The following is a 12156-nucleotide window of genomic DNA, read 5'->3' as shown; positions in this document are numbered from 1 at the left end:
GAGACTGCAACAGACTGTATCACTTAAAGCTGCTATAGGGATTCTAATTACTGCACTGCGTGTGTGTGTGTGTGTGAGAGGGTGTGTTTAGGTACTGTAGGATTTCTTAATCAGTGTGGCTCATTAGACAGGTCAGAGTCAATGTACCTACGTTTGAAGTTGTGGTTTTGGCAATACACTTTAGATGTATTCATGGATTTAGATGTTGAAATTCTGGCCTGGACCCCCTACTGGCTATGGGCTAAGTCACCAATGTCTTTACATCCCATGGGAGAGAGGAGCTGCTAACCTTGGGGAGAGAGGAGTGCTAACCTTGGAGAGAGAGGAGCTGCTACCCTGGGGAGAGAGGAGCTGCTGCTCCTGGAGAGAGAGGAGCTGCTACCAGGAGAGACTGCGACGCTGCTTGGGAAGAGCTTAACATTTGTTGATTGTTGTGAACGTTTGTCAGGAGCTTCAGTGATGAAGACAGCTGAACTTGCTGATGTTTCACAATATGCCATGGCCATCTCCAGGTCACCAGGTCTCAACTCAACTGAGTTGAACACAATCATCAACAAAACACCAAATGATGGAATTTCTTGTGGAAGAATGGTGTCACATCCCTCCAATAGAGTTCCAGACAGTTGTAGAAGCTATGCCAAGCACATTGTAAGAGCTGTAAAGAGAGAGGGAGTGGGAGAGAGAACAGGCAGAACCTGATATGTAAATGAGCAGAGCAAATGAAAGTAACTTTCAACGACCGAATGATCATTCAGACTCTGTTTCTATTGAGAGATAAAAGGTAAGACAACGATTGTTATGTGTATTCATATAGTTGATGATATTGTTATGTGTATTCATATAGTTGATGATATTGTTATGTGTTTTCATATAGTTGATGATATTGTTATGTGTATTCATATAGTTGATGATATTGTTATGTGTATTCATATAGTTGTGATATTGTTATGTGTATTCATATAGTTGATGATATTGTTATGTGTATTCATATAGTTGATGATATTGTTATGTATATTCATATAGTTGATGATATTGTTATGTGTATTCATATAGTTGATGATATGTGTATTCATATAGTGAATTATATTTTTGATGGACAGTGTTATAATAGTCCTTAAATGTTTGATATTAATTAAATGTGCTGGTTGAATTTGTTCTGTTCCCATCTGTGTTTCCCAGGATGATCGCTCCAACACTATCTAGAATCTAAAAGGGCTATTTGGCTGTCGCCATCCATAGGATAACCTTTTGTAGAACCCTTTTTGGTACTAGGTAGAACACTTTTGGGTTCCATGAAGAACCCTTACCACAGAGAGTTCTACATGGAAGCCAGAAGGGTTCTACCAGGAACCCAAAAGCGTTCTCCTATGGGGACAGCCGGAGGACCCGTTTGGAACCCTTTATTCTAAGAGTGTACTGTATCATAGGTCTATAGACTTGTCTTCTCAAAACAGACTTAAAACACAACAAGCAACAAACAAACATTTTCTCTTTCTAATCTACTGTTAATGCTTTTCACTCAGGAAGGTATTTTGTGTGAAAGAGACAATTATTGTGGAAAGCCTAGCAACATACACTTCCTCAAAATAGGTTGTCTGTATTCATTAGTGCCCACTGTAGCAAAACGTTTAGCAACAGAAACCAATTAGGTAGTGTTGTACAACATTTGGAGTAAACTGTTTATGCAACATTTTAAAACTGTTGGCTGTGGAGTAAATTAATGAATACAGCCCGTGTAGTAGCCTACGACTCGGCTGTTTATGCCTCCCTGATGCTGAAACCTGAACGTACCCTGAGGGGTGAACTATGATACTACTATGATAGGGGTATTTTTTATTATTTAACTAAGCAAGTCAGTTAACCTGCCTGGGAACGGTTTTCCGCTAGCGGAAAGTGAAATTGCATGGCGCCAAATTCAAACAACAGAAACCTCATAATTTAAATTTCTCAAACATACAAGTATTAGACACCATTTTAAAGATACAATTATCGTTAATCCAGACACAGTGTCTGATTTCAAAAAAGCTTTACAGCGAAAGCTCCACAAACGATTATGTTAGGTCATCACCAAGTCACAGAAAAACAGCCATTTTTCCAGCCAAAGAGAGGAGTCACAAAAAGCACAAATTGAGATAAAATTAATCACTAACCTTTGATGATCTTCATCAGATGACACTCATCGGACTTCATGTTACACAATACATGTATGTTTTTTCGATAAAGTGCATATTTATCTAAAAAAAAACTAATTTTACATTGACGTGTTATGTTCAGTAGTTCAAAAACATGCGGTGATTTTGCAGAGAGCCACAATTTACAGAAATACTCATTATAAATGTTGATGAAAATACAAGTGTTATGCATGGAACTTTAGATAAACTTCTCCTTAATGCAACCGACAAAATGACTACCGTAATCAGAATGATGGGAAGTTTGAGCGCGCTCGATTTACGTCACATTATGTGACGGTGCTCAGTTTTTCTTGTGAAAGCGGGAAAAATCCATAAATTAGCCGCGTCATTGTATATTACGGTAGTCCCTTTCCTTGTTCGGACAGCGTTCTTCTAGCCATCACCGCTCCACCTTTCATTTTCCATTTGTTTTGTCTTGTTTTCCTGCACACCTGGTTTACATCCCCTCATTACTCTACGTGTATATTATCCTCTGTTCCCCCCATGTCTGTGTGTGGTATTGTTCGTTCGTTACGTGACGCTAGAGGCTGGTTTTGCGCCGGGTATTGTTGTTGTTTTGTTATTTGTACCTATTTGTGTATTTGTGCGCTATCGCTTTTTTTCCTTGGGCCGGAGTGTTGTGACGCAGTTGCGTTCGGCAGTTTTCCTCTTCCTGAAAAAAGTGTGCCTGTGTAATTAATCAGTAATTAATGGGGAAAGAAACTGTTCAGGTGAGGGTCTATAACATCAAAATCACAGAGGTGATATGAAATGACCTCCAGCAGGCCACAAATGTGCATGTGTCTGCTCAAACGGTCAGAAACAGACTCCATGAGGGTGGTATGAGGGCCCGACGTCCACAGGTGGGGGTTGTGGTCACAGCCCAGCACCGTGCAGGACGTTTGGCATTTGCCAGAGAACACCAAGATTGGCAAATTCGCCACTGGCGCCCTGTGCTCTTCACAGATGAAGCAGGTCACACTGAGCACATGAGCACATGTGACAGACGTGACAGAGTCTGGAGACGCCGTGGAGAATGTTCTGCTGCCTGCAACATCCTCCAGCATGACCGGTTTGGCGGTGGGTCAGTCATGGTGTGGGGTGGCATTTATTTGTGGGGCCGCACAGCCCTCCATGTGCTCGCCAGAGTGAGCCTGACTGCAATTAGGTACCGGATGAGATTCTCAGACCCCTTGTGAGACCATATGCTGACCAATGCACATTTGTGGCCTGCTGGAGTCATTTTGCAGGGCTCTGGCAGTGCAGCCCCCTAGCACTAAGCTGCGCGAATGGGCAATGGCCACGTGCCTGCGAGGTTTTGTGCCGTCTTCCGTACGGCTCTCCACGTCTCTGATGTCTCCTGATTCCTATGTCGCCTCACCTGGACACTGACAGCAGACACGTAACCTTTTGCCACAGCTCGCATTGATGTGCATCTGGATGAAATCCTGCATATCCTGAGCCTGTGGTGGGTTTGAGACTCCGTCTCATGCTACCACTAGAGTGAGAGCACGCGCAGCATTCAAAAGTGACCAAAACATCAGCCAGGAAGCATAGGAACTGAGAGTTGTCTGTGGTCACCACCTGCAGAATACTCCCTTTTTGGGGGTGTCTTGCTAATTGCCTTAATTTCCACCTTTTGTCTATTCCATTTGCACAACAGCATGTGAAATTTATTGTCAATCAGTGTTGCTTCCTAATGTGGACAGTTTGATTTCATAGAATGTGATTGACTTGGAGTTACATTGTGTTGTTTAAGTGTTCCCTTTATTTTTTGAGCAGTGTATATACCTCTCTCTAATGTATATGGCTCTGTCAGGATATATATCTCTCTAATGTATATGACTCTATCAGGATATATATTACCTCTCTCTAATGTATATGACTATATCAGGATATATATACCTCTCTCTAATGTATATGGCTCTATCAGGATATATATACCTCTCTCTAATGTATATGGCTCTATCAGGATATATATATACCTCTCTCTAATGTATATGACTCTATCAGGATTCACTTTTGACCATTTGACATCTTGTATTTACTGTTGTTTAGGCTGGTTGAATGAGTTGTCTATGAAAGCTACTTCATCTGCAAGAAAACAGGCAGCTGCACCAGTGACTGTAAGTTATGTGATTTCCTCATATGAAATTAAAAGTATGTTTTAGCCTACGCAGTTACAAAATGGCTGTTGAAACTGTGGACACATATTTCTTGGTATCATTAAATAAATGTGTTGATATGTAGGAAAGACGGGCAGACTCTCGTACTGTAGGTCTAGTCTACCTACAAACTATTATAAGGCTATGATCACTTATCATTCTGACAAACCTGATGTTTACTGTGAGCTGTTCTGAACAGGTTTAGGCTGGTCATCTATGATATGTTGGCTATAGCCATCTGTTGGGGTAGGTTCCTTGTTCCGTGTCAATAATTTGCTTATTGGTGAAATCAGCAATCAGACAATATATTTATACAAACTTGCAGGAGAGACAATAGTTCCAGTGTTTGCTAAGGGCTCAGCAGTAATTGTCCACTCCCCAAGTTGATTTATAGTGGTATGTCTGACTAGTCTCTTATCTCTTTCACTCCCCTGCAGGTTCTGTGTCTATGAATCTCTTTTAGCCTTGAGGCGCTTTCTCACAGACACCCTGTTTTGACTGCAATAACTCACACATCTCTCAGACCATTTCTTTATAAGAGGCAGAGACTAGAAAAGAAATGTGGAACAATATTAAACCTTATAATGCATATATATCATGTAATATATTGTTAATCTGTAGTCCAGGATCCTTTAAATGTAGTGGGGGAGGATCTTATAACCCTTCCCTCTATAATACAACATAATCAATTATTATAATAATTATTATATAATATAAAATGATTGAGGTATTATAATACCTCAATCATTTGCCTTATACAAATAATTGTGAGACATGGTCTTGTGTTGTTGTACTGTCTATAACTACCTTAACAAACAGTGACGTATTATTATTATTATTATTGTTGACAGTTACCATGGATATTACATTTCACAACTAATGAAATCACCTGACTGTTTCGATATGTCTGTTGGTAATTGTTTTAGAAGAGATAATTAAGAAATTATAACAATTGACATACGAGAATGACTATGCTAACCGCAACCAACATGCGGGATCTCTGTTTAGGGATCAGTTCTCTAAAATGAGTCTCTCTGGGAGAAGAGAGGAGGGGGGTCCTGCCTCTAAAATGAGTCTCTCTGGGGAGAGAGAAGAGGGGGCCCTGCCTCTAAAATGAGTCTCTCTGGGGAGAGAGAAGAGGGAGGCCCTGCCTCTAAAATGAGTCTCTCTGGGGAGAGAGAGAGGGAGCCCTGCCTCTAAAATGAGTCTCTCTGGGAGAGAGAGGAGGGACCTGCCTCTAATGAGTCTCTCTGGGGAGAGAGAGGAGGGGGGTCCTGCCTCTAAAATGAGTCTCTCTGGGGAGAGAGAAGAGGGGGGCCTGCTCTAAAATGAGTCTCTCTGGGAGAGAGAAGAGGGAGGCCCTGCCTCTAAAATGAGTCTCTCTGGGAGAGGAAGAGGGAGGCCCTGCCTCTAAAATGAGTCTCTCTGGGAGAGAGAGAGGAGGGAGGCCCTGCCTCTAAAATGAGACTCTCTGGGGAACATGACACCAAAGCTAAGAGGTGAGATGACAATTGTGTTTGAGAATTATTAAGAGATTTTATCAAAATGCTATTTCCAAAAATGTCCACATTTATTTTTTGAACAGAAAGAGTTGCTGATGGCAACAAAATATCAAAATGTCACATTTGTTAGTAATCAGAAATGGTTGCTTATTCAATATTACTGTTCTCAGATTTTTAATTAATAGTTTTTAGATGTTTATATATTTATTTTTTTATTGCAAAACGCTATATATCCATTGTTTTAGTGGAAGGGAATGTTCGCATCCTGTATATTTCACTGTGATATGTGGTTGTCTCACCTATCTATCTTAATTAAGACTAATGCACAAAACTGTAAATCACTCTGGATAAGAGCATCTGCTAAATCAGGGGTTCTCAATCCGGGGTCTGTGGAGGTACTGCAGGGGTTCTCAATCCGGGGTCTGTGGAGGTACTGCAGGGGTTCTCAATCCGTGGTCTGTGGAGGTACTGCAGGGGTTCTCAATCCGGGGTCTGAGGAGGTACTGCAGGGGTTCTCAATCCGGGGTCTGTGGAGGTATGCAGGGTTTCTCAATCCGGGGTCTGTGAGTACTGCAGGGTTCTCTCCGGGGTCTGTGGAGGTACTGCAGGGGTTCTCAGTCCGGGGTCTGTGGAGGTACTGCAGGGGTTCTCAATCCGGGGCTGTGGAGGTACTGCTGGGGTTCCACGGCACCCTGACTGTACTCGTGGCAATGGAAGACATTTGATAGAATTCTCACGACACGACCCTTTGCCTACTCTTAATTATTGCCTAATATTATGGAATGCCATATTTTATTAACCAATTCTGATGGTTGTTACAAGCAGAATTTGGACAATAACCGTTATATCAACACACTCTTCACACCCGTTTAACAACTCTAAATATCTTTGGCATAGTAGCATCAAGTCCCTTCCAATAATGTTGCCTACAACGTTGCAACAATGTTAATTTTCATCCAACACATATTACACCCTAGATGCCTTCAATTGCCCAATTTATAGCACAGCCCAATTATAGCCACGCCCAATTTAGGATTATTATTTAACAATTGTATGTTGCACTCCAAAGGGATAACTTGTAATAACATGATGTAGATAATTAAATAATCATAAAAACGTGTTTATTTTCCACTCTTAGAAAAGAAGGTTCTTTTAGAACCAAAAGACTTCTATCACTTCCTTCATATATGGAATCACTAAAAGTTATATATATGTTTGGGTTCAGTGAAGAAGAACCAGAAAATTTTCATGTTTTGAAGATGTGAACCAAGCAGCCCTCCAATTGTCAGATCAAGTCCGCCTGTATTTTCCAGCGCCCGGGATTCGAACCAGCCACCTTTTGGCAACAGGTCCAAATCCTGCTACAGCTCCAACTCCTTAGCCGCTGGGCATTAATCTTCAGAAATAAATCAAATCAAATCACATTTATTCATATAGCCCTTCCTACATCAGCTGATATCTCAAAGTGCTGTACAGAAACCCAGCCTAAAACCCAAACAGCAAGCAATGCAGGTGTAGAAGCACGGTGGCTATGAAAAACTCCCTAGAAAGGCCAAAACCTAGGAAGAAACTTAGAGAGGAACCAGGCTATGAGGGTGGCCAGTCCTCTTCTGGCTGTGCCGGGTGGAGATTATTACAGAACATGGCCAAGATGTAAAATGTTCATAAATGACCAGCATGGTAAAATAATAAAAATCACAGTAGTTTTGAGGGTGCAGCAAGTCAGCACCTCAGGAGTAAATGTCAGTTGGCTTTTCATAGCCGATCATTAAGAGTATCTCTACGCTCCTGCTGTCTCTAGAGAGTGGAAAACAGAGTCTGGGACAGGTAGCACGTCCGGTGAACAGGTCAGGGTTCCATAGCCGCAGGCAGAACAGTTGAAACTGGAGCAGCAGCCCGGCCAGGTGGACTGTGGACAGAAAGGAGTCATCATGCCAGGTAGTCCTGAGGCATTGTCCTAGGGCTCAGGTCCTCCGAGAGAGAGAAAGAAAGAGAGAAAGAGGGAATTAGAGAGAGCATACTTAAATTCACACAGGACACCGGATAAGACAGGAGAAGTACTCCAGATATAACAAACTGACCCTAGACCCGACACATAAACTACGGCAGCATAAATACTGGAGGCTGAGACAGGAGGGGTCAGGAGACACTACTAAGCATGAGTTAATCTGCTAAGTAAAAATGTTAAGCAGAAATACATGGTATACACGGTAATGTTATACATAAGTTATGTTATACATAATTATTATACATAAATCACTGCCAAAGCATAAGACATACTGTTGCATGTAGGTCTATATTATTAATGGATTGATCATATAGAAATATAAAACTGTCACGATCGCTACTGGAGAGACGGACCAAAACGCAGCATGAGGAAAATAAGCCATCTTCTTTTTATTATTGAAGAAGGCAAAACGAACAAAAACACTTACAAACTACCAAAACAACAAACGATCGTGAAGCTAAATAACGTAGTGCACACACACACACACACAACACACACACACACACACACACACACACACACACACACACACACCACAACACACACAACACACACACACACACACCACACAACACACACCACACACACAACACACACACACACACACACACACAACACACACCAACACACACACACAGGCTACAAACGTTCTACATAGACAATTCCCCACAACAAACTAAAGCCTATGGCTACCTTAAATATGGCTCCCAATCAGAGACAACAGAAACCAGCTGTCTCTAATTGGGAACCCATTCAGGCAACCATAGACTTTCCTAGACAACTCACACAACATAGACACAGCTAGACAACTATACTAAACATAAAGCCAACTACTCTAAATAAACCCCTAAACCTTACAATCACCTGGACACTACAAAACCACATAAATACCCATGTCACACCCTGACCTAACTAAAATAATAAAGAAAACAAAGAATACTAAGGCCAGGGCGTGACAAAAACATTATTTTAACTACTACACAGCAATTACATGTGGCGCAGGAACCACTGACTCGCTGCATTATTCTATAGTATTATCAAGACACCTGCTGTTAACTCTTAACTACTTAGGACAGCTCACAAGGTGTCCAAAATATCTGCTGACTAGGTGGGACTAGAGACTTCATGCATAGTTTTAATTTACACCCATACGTGTAAAATGTATTCAGCACTTATACGACCAATTCTCTACTCTGAGACACATTGGCGATATGGGCCAGATCTCAAAACATTGTTATAAATAAACTTTGAATGTTTGTTTAACATAATAATAAAAAATGAATATTACTAATGTAACCCACTGTAAAGACTGGTTTAGTTGATTGTGTTGCACTGCTCATGTCCGCATTCTGGAACTGTCCGCGTTCCCGTACAGAACTGTCCCGCGTCCACGTATGGCGCCTCGCTATTGTCCTGTTATGCGCAGAGTGGTCTGAGGTGATCTTGGGGAATAACGACGGAATTCACTACAGTGTTGAGACACCGAAGTTCAGTGTTCAATTTGCTTTTGCTTTACGGTCGGGGACAGTATGAGTTTAGCCAGATCCTTTTCACTCTCTATCCTTGTTTCATTTGTGGTTCAACGGATTTGTCATTTCTCATCGAGATGAGACAGAACGACCAGTCGCTAGCCAAGCTAGTCGGTACAGCTCGGTAAGCTAGCTAGCTACTATACCAGCAGCATCCTAGTTAACTTAGCTAATAATACATCATTCTCTCGTTGACGGATGCTGGCTACCTCTGTCCGGTTCTCCTCTCTTCACTAGAAGGACGGTAACTTTAGTGTTTAACCCTCTGTGTCCAAGGACCAATCTTTGAATATTATTTTCGGGGCGCCCCCAGTAGGCTGGAGCACATATGGATGTTTTTTAACAATGTCTTTTCTGATGAAAACTAGTTCATTGCATCCGCCATGGAGCCCAGTTACATAATATTACGTTATGGCCCTAGTTATTTAGTAATTGTGAAAAAACAGGCCTTATTTTATGGTATTTTTCACCCTGGCAGCTCCTATTAGTTCTATTGAGCACTGTGGCACCAACTCGCCTTCTGAACCTTATTACTAGCTGATTGTTCTGCGGAATTAACCGTGAACGTTAAAGTTACCTCAGGTAACTTATTATTTTAACTTCACTGCGCTACGGATACCGAATACGGGTTCACTTTCCTAAACAACCGCTGAATTGAAGGGCGCCTAATTCAAAAATATTACTACAAATATTTATAATCTTGCAATCATATACCAAAACACAGCTTAGCTGGTTGTTAATCCACCTATCGTGTCAGATTTTGAAAATATATTTTACAGCGAAATATTTTACAGCGAAAGAAATCCAAGCTTTTGTGAGTGTAGCTTTCAATACTACAAGAGCTAGCCCCAAATTAGCATGGTCACGAAAGTCAGAAAAGCAATAAAATTAATCGCTTACCTTAGATAATCTTCGGACGTTTCCACTCACGGGACTCCCAGTTACACAACAAATCTTATTTTCGTTCGATAAATATTACTTTTATCACAAAAAAACGCCATCTGGGTTGCGCGTTATGTTGAGAAAACTACAGCCTCGTTCCGGTCCTGAAAGGAAGATGAAAATTTCCAAATGTATCAGATTAAAAAATATTAATATTAATATATATTATTTTAATATTAATATTAAAATATTACAAAAAATATTTATAATCATGCAATCACAAGTGAAATATACCAAAACGCAGCGTAGCTTGTTGTTAATCCACCTATCGTGTCAGATTTTGAAAATATATTTTACAGCGAAAGAAATCCAAGCTTTTATGAGTGTAGATTTCAATGCTACAAAAGCTTAGCCTTATATTAGTTTTTTATATTAATATATATATTATATATATATTATTATATTATATATTATATTATTATATTAATATTAATATATATTAATATTAATATTTATCAAACAAAAAGAAGATTTGGTTAGCTTGGTCACGAAAGTAAGAAAAGCAATACAATTATTTTGCTTACCTTTGATAATCTTCAGGTGTTTCCACTCACGAGACTCCCAGTTACACAACAAATCTTCTTTTTGTTCGATAAATATTACTTTTATCACAAAAAAACACCATTTGGGTTGCACATTATTTTGAGAAAACAAAAGCCGTGTTCCGTTCGACAAATCCCATAAAGTATCCGAAATGGTCGTAGAAATATTTCAAATGTTTTTTATAATCAATCCTCAGGTTGTCTTTAACAAACATAATCGATAATATTTCAACCGGACCATAACCTATTCATTAACTTCTTGCCACTAGGRGGGTGCCATTTCGACATAGTCCAAATTCGTCTCCAAATTAAACTGCCTCGTAATCAATTCTTGCTCGTACAATATGCATATTATTATTACTATTGGATAGAAAACACTATCTAGTTTCTAAAACCGTTCGAATTATGTCTGTGGGTGAAACAGAACTCGACTTAGAGCAATTTTCCTATGTGTATGTCAGAATTCTGAATTGTACTGGCTGATCTGAGACCTGTGTATTAATTTGCCTGTCCTCTATTGGTTGAGATGCACTGCATACGCCTTCCCCTGGGTGTCAGCGAATAGGGAGACTTGAAATGGACTCTCTGCGTCATTCCCAAAGGTTATAAATTGATTGGAACCACGGTGGCCAATCTTTTGGATTTTCGCTCTTGCGCAAAGAGGAGCTTTGCCTATCGTTGTGGAAGCTCTGGTTTTAGCTCCTTAGATAATTCCGGTCATGTTTTTATTCGATATAAGCTTTGAAGACATCATAATCTTGTTATTTTGAACCAAATTATTTCAGTTTATATCAGTTTATTGCGATTTTCTGGCATTTCTTTCTGACGCACTTTCAAGAGTTGGACACTTTGCCTGTACATGCCGAACGTTAGTGTGCATTTCGACCGGACAAGAGGACATCTTTCGCCCAAAAGACGATTAGACCTGAGAAAGGATACATTGCCCAAGAATCTGATGGAAGAACAGCTCAAAGTAAGAACTATTTATGATGATAAATCGTTGTTCTGTCGAAAAATGTTACACGCTTATTCCGCCATTTTTTTTTATATAGCTTCGCTTGGCGAACCCTGTATTGCACAGTAAGGATAATTTTAGAAATGTAAATCAGCGATTGCATTAAGAACTAATTTGTCTTTCGATTCCTGTCAACCCTGTATTTTTTAGTCAAGTTTATGATTACTTATCGATTAAACTAGATCACTCTCAAAAATGACGCACGACTTTTTCAGGACAGTTTTGCTACTACGGGCGATTGTATAAACCACGTTTTTTTGGGCTAAAATATTGCACATTTTC

At 40.2% G+C, this 12156-nt stretch overlaps 1 long non-coding RNA gene across 2 annotated transcripts; it reads left to right on the top strand.

The window, feature by feature from the left end:
- Positions 1–344: 344 nt before the first annotated feature.
- LOC139027476 (uncharacterized) lies at positions 345–5679 on the top strand. Of its 2 annotated transcripts, none has more exons than XR_011479566.1 (3): positions 345–781; positions 4230–4297; positions 5649–5679. It is a non-coding gene; the product is annotated as an uncharacterized lncRNA (long non-coding RNA). The 2 variants fall into 2 exon arrangements; XR_011479565.1 differs by lacking the exon at positions 5649–5679 and adding an exon at positions 5345–5546.
- Positions 5680–12156: the final 6477 nt, after the last annotated feature.

This window comes from Salvelinus sp. IW2-2015, unplaced genomic scaffold (genome assembly GCF_002910315.2).
Source record: "Salvelinus sp. IW2-2015 unplaced genomic scaffold, ASM291031v2 Un_scaffold16513, whole genome shotgun sequence".
Lineage (NCBI taxonomy): Eukaryota > Metazoa > Chordata > Actinopteri > Salmoniformes > Salmonidae > Salvelinus > Salvelinus sp. IW2-2015.
This window is presented reverse-complemented; position numbering and strand designations above follow the sequence as displayed.